The sequence below is a fragment of the Spinacia oleracea genome, chromosome 6 (assembly GCF_020520425.1).
Source record: "Spinacia oleracea cultivar Varoflay chromosome 6, BTI_SOV_V1, whole genome shotgun sequence".
In the NCBI taxonomy this organism is placed as follows: Eukaryota; Viridiplantae; Streptophyta; class Magnoliopsida; order Caryophyllales; family Amaranthaceae; genus Spinacia; species Spinacia oleracea.
In genome coordinates, this window is record NC_079492.1 from 33,606,882 (window position 1) to 33,612,117 (window position 5,236).

General features: G+C 36.1%; 1 long non-coding RNA gene across 3 annotated transcripts; it reads right to left on the minus strand.

Moving 5' to 3' along the window:
• Positions 1-320: 320 nt before the first annotated feature.
• Positions 321-2,101, minus strand: LOC130462623 (uncharacterized). Of its 3 annotated transcripts, XR_008923181.1 has the most exons (4): positions 1,863-2,101; positions 1,603-1,756; positions 1,187-1,389; positions 321-662 (listed from the first exon to the last, which is right to left on the minus strand). It is a non-coding gene; the product is annotated as an uncharacterized lncRNA (long non-coding RNA). The 3 variants fall into 3 exon arrangements; XR_008923180.1 differs by having other exon boundaries at positions 321-649; positions 1,603-2,101; XR_008923179.1 differs by having other exon boundaries at positions 1,603-2,101.
• Between the last annotated feature and the right edge of the window lie 3,135 nt (positions 2,102-5,236).

Sequence of the window (5,236 nt, forward strand, 5' to 3'; positions counted from 1 at the left end):
TTTGAGGCGTCACTTTTATATTCATTTGCGGCGTTTTTGGCGTAGCAGCAAATAGAGTGGCAGCAAATGAATAGGATTGATTTGCGGCGTTAAAAAACGCCTCTAATTAATGATTCATTTGCGGCGTATACGTAGAAAAACGCCTCAAATTAATAGTATTGTTAGGCGGCGTTTTGTACCTAAACGCCTCAAACTTTGTAAAATTTCAGGAGTTAAAATGCCGCCAATAATGTGTAATTTTGTTTTATAAAATAATTTATTTTCTATATTCAATAAGCCAAAAAATGTAGAACCTGTACTCACGCCACATTTATACAATGTCCAAAAGTATCATCAACCACCAATAACTTCCAATAAACTTTGATTTTTACATATAATACCACCATCATATGTTTACAAAAATAAACCAACTAAATAGTTACGTTTGAAGTCGAACGTAACCATGTCTTTTACACTTCGTACGTTACAATTTTGCACCAAAAATATAATAAGGCAATTATATATGACTTCAATAGCAGGAAACATCCACAAAAAGAGATCGATGAAAGGTTATTTACACACAATGTTCGGTGAAGTATGATTCCCATTTGTCTCGTATTTCATCAATTTGCTCATTGGTGAAACGCTCTCCACTTAGTGACGTGCAAACCTAACAAAATAATCTATATATCATAAAATAAGTTGACACATACAATAAACTTTAAATCATCTAAATGAGTACGAAGAAGTGAAGGAGTTTAGAGAAAAGGGATGTGGTAAAAATGAGTGAACAATAAGCTATCAGGATTAGGAAGTTGTCAGGTCACATGATGATCAACAGAATGCCATACTTCTTCCCATGGTGATTAGGAAGTTGTCAGGATTCTCTTCTATAATGATATTTATATTTAGAGGGAGAGGGGGGGGGGGTGTGTGTGTGGTATAGGTAACTAATTACAGAGACAAGAAGGGGGAAAAAGGTTATTAAGTTAATTACAAAGACAATTATTATCATAAAATGGAACTAATATGGAACTCAACAACATATTTCACAGTTTCTGGATAGTGGGAGTTAAATAGAGGTAAACCTCTAGAATATTAGGAAAAGAAAGATCAAATCAGGATTTGAATGTCAACCAAAAAAAATCATGAAAAATCATACAAAATTAAACTTGATTTAAGCATACAGAATTAAAGTTGTACTAACCAAGTTTTGTCTGCTGCCCTCCCTATTTGTCTGTCATACTTGATGCATATTCCACCTTAGGTAATTAAGTAAGTACCCTGCAGCATTGCGAGATTAAAACTCTATTTACCATCAAGATCATCATTCTGGGCCACACTACACTCCACTGAAGCTTACAGTCTGAAGTTTGTCCAATCTTTCGTTGCTGTTATGTTCAAGCCTTCCTGGATCACAATCAGATCACCTGTTAGGACTGTTGTTACCTTAACTCAAATCTAAAAACCCATTAACCAAGCTCCTTAATTTGTCTTTCATCACATATACCAGCATAGAAATTACATCTGCAGTCTACAACTAGAATCTACACTAGATAAAAGGTAGATATTCATTTTTGCTGCATTAGTTTTCTAAGTATACCAAAGTTAACCTGATTATACCTGATGTTTTCAACACGAACTCGCATTATAGGGTACCAACCATCTTTTGAGTTGGGCGTCCTGCTCCATGACCAGCCTTAAACTTAGTTCTATCAATAATTGGATTCTTTTGAGGGCTATTCTCCAAGCTTGTGCAAGGAACATGTTGCAATGTCTGCAATATAATACAGTACATATTTTAGGAAAGGAAAGGCGTGTGCGGCATGGTATCACTTAGTGACAAGAAAAAGCATGCACTGCAGCAGTTTCAGAGAACACACAGCCAACTATTTAAGTGAGTGCAAAGGCACCACACGATCATCATGGTCAGCTGGCAATAACATGGTAGATGGGTACTGTGCAGTTCGATCAGATGATAGCTCCCATTGTCTCCTAATGTTGTGTAGAGGTGAGTGCCTGTAAGCAAGAACGCTCTATACTCAAAGTAGGAAACTTAAGGAAAAAGAAGTGGTTCGGGCCACCTAATTTTCAAATATCACTTGTTTCTTATCAACCACGGTCTCCTAGCTGAAACATAGTAGATAAATAATACGAAAAGAAGTGTAAAAGTTATCTAAATCTATACCAGCAATAACTTGTGCATAACAGCAGATGCTACAACTTAGAACAACAACAACATCAACAACAGATTGTGCATAGCAGCAATAACATCTCATAATAACAGCATAGTATAACAACAACAACAACAGATAGCAACAACACAGTATAGTAGAAGCAACAATACATCAGACATCAACATCACAATACATCAGAAGCAACAAATGCCAATCTATTTCAGGAGTTGTTTAATTTCTTCAAATCTCTACAATATGCTGCTCAAAACTAAACCAGAAAAGCTGGTAATTGAGTTCTTTTGTCCTACAGTGAGCTAGTATGATACTCCTACATATGCAATCAAAATTTAGCAACCTCCAACAATAAATAAAGATAGGTTCTAATAAACTTCTTCCACAATAAGACTTCTAGCTAAAGAGCAGACTCAACTATCTGAACTGCGACCTACTTTACACAGAGAGATGAGGGACACACCCTTTGTCGCCTTCTGAAAATTGATTAGTCAGGTGTGTTTCTGGGCTAAGATTCAACGAAGTAGCAAGACTTATCACCTACCACAAGACACTTTTTCCCCTTCCTGGTAAAGATACTAAAAATTTAAGCACCGCCAAGATACATTTATAAAACAAGGGGATTGAAACCTCAGATTTAAGCTAAGTGTATTACTCTATACTCTTGTATTGCCGACGTCTAGTTCCAAAGAGAAACAATGAAAAATATAACCGTGTAATATAACTCATATGTTCCTCAACAATAACAATCAAACAACAGTGTCCAACACTACCACTACAATATCAAAACTTAATATACTACAGTATGTACAGACATTCTTTAGACTTTATATCACCATAATCAGTAGTCGTACAAGAAAAAGTTGTATAAGTCCAAATTTTCTCAATCATTTGATTGTTTAATTTTAATCACCTAAAGTAGAACTAAGTACTTGCTAAATCACCATAATTTAGTGTATTGAAAAGATCCAACAGCAAGAGATAATGAAAGTTGAAACAAAATAACGATACCATAACAACTCACTCAAGTTAATTATCAGAACAACAAAAATTAATAACTTCAATTTAAAAATTCACCTTCTGAATTATATTATAGCACTTGATGTTGCAACAACCTCCCTGATTTCTGCACTCATTTCAAACCAAACCCAGAAAATATAAATAGACAATTAAAGTAAAACTCATGTTTTAGCAAGTAAAAGTATGTCTTACTGGAATAAAACTCGTGTTTCTCTCAAATTTGAGGTCCTCTTTCTTCCAAGCACCTGACCTAAAAATCAAATTTTCATAATAAATTAGACACACGAAATTACCTGACCTCAAATTCGAAGGATTTTTAAGGTTTTTAAGCGAAAATTTGAAATTGATAATTAGGGTTTTACAGTTTCAGCGGGAGAGAGGAGAGGGGAGAGCAAGAGAGAAATAATTCGATAATTCAAACATATTCATGTAAAATTGAGAGACTGAAACAAGGGGAATATAGTAATTGAACGGAAAAAATGGCAAGGAGGAGGAGAGACGAGTGGAAGCATAATTTACCTTTAGTAAGAACGACGACGGTGGATATGAGTTCGAAGGCCAGACAATGACGGTGGAGATGAATCTCAAGCTTCATTTTTCCGGCGAGACTCACTGGTGAAGAAAGAGTTCAGAGTCAGACCCAGTTTAGGGAGGAGGTTTTATGAAATGACGAGAACCTAAACAAAGAATTATGCGCGGGGTGAAATTTTGTTCCTGCATTGGGAGCTAGAACACTGCAGCGTTATACATGAAGACGCCGCTAACTAAAAATTAACACCGATTCGAGGCGTTATAATTAAAACTAACGCCGCCAATGAATGCTCCTTCACCTGATTCCTCCATTTTATCATTTAGTTAGAGGCGTTTTTGAATTAACGCCACTAACGCATAGCAGCAAATAAATATTTTTCTACTAGTGAAAGCATCTATAGTCAACCTATGATGCAATGAGCAGAAATTTGAAGTAATATGATAAATATAAATACATAATTTTTTTTTGAATTAAAATAAAAAAATACCTTCAATTTTGGCGGAAGGAAAACTTAGAGGGTTTGATCTGAGAAGATGAGAAACCATAAAACTTTGTCACTGAGAGGAAATAGAGAGAGAGAGAGAGAGAGAGAGAGAGGGTGGCTGATGAAAAAAATGAAAGGGTTAAAAACTTAGGTTAGGGTTAGAAATTAGATATTTAACTTGGTCTATGGGCTTTGAACAAAATGGCTCAGGTGTTCATTTAACGTCATTACCAATCTCTCAAACTTCCCCTTTCTCTATTATTTCGGGTTATCACTTCAGGTTGACCCGATCTGAAATTGACTCATTTAATTATTCGGGTTACACATGTCATTTTCGGGTTGAAAATTTCAACCTTAACCTAACCCATTTAACTTCAAGTCGGGTTCGTGTCGACCCATTTAATTTATCGGGTTGAAAATCTCAACCCAAACCCACTATTTTCAGGTCGGGTCGGGTTATTAGGTCGGGTCAGCTTTTGTCAGCCCTATAAAAATGCATTTTTGCATGGTGATTTACAGGAAAAAATTTATGAACATGCCATCAGGATACACTGGAATAGGGTATAGACTTCATGTTTGCAAAGATGGTGAAACATATCCCAAAGATTAGTCTGGCAAAGTTTGCAAACTGAGAAAATCTCTCTATGGCCTTAAACAAGCCCCCTAGAAAATGGTTTGCCAAACTAAGCACTGCCCTGAAGACTCACAAGTTCTCTCAATCCAAGGCTGATTACTCTCTATTCACAAAACAAGAGGGTGACTCATTCACAGCTATTCTGGTGTATGTTGATGACTTGGTGATCACTGGAAACAACATGGATTCTATTTGTGCAGCTAAAACATTTCCCTCATCCCAGTTCCACATGAAGGATTTAGGGGAACTAAGGTACTTCTTGGGGTTAGAGGTTGACAGGCCATAAGCAGGGATATTTTTATCTCATAAGAAGTACATCATGGACTTGCTCACTGAATATGGTCTCCTCAACTGCAAACATGTTAAACTCCCTATGGACAATCATCTAAAACTCACTC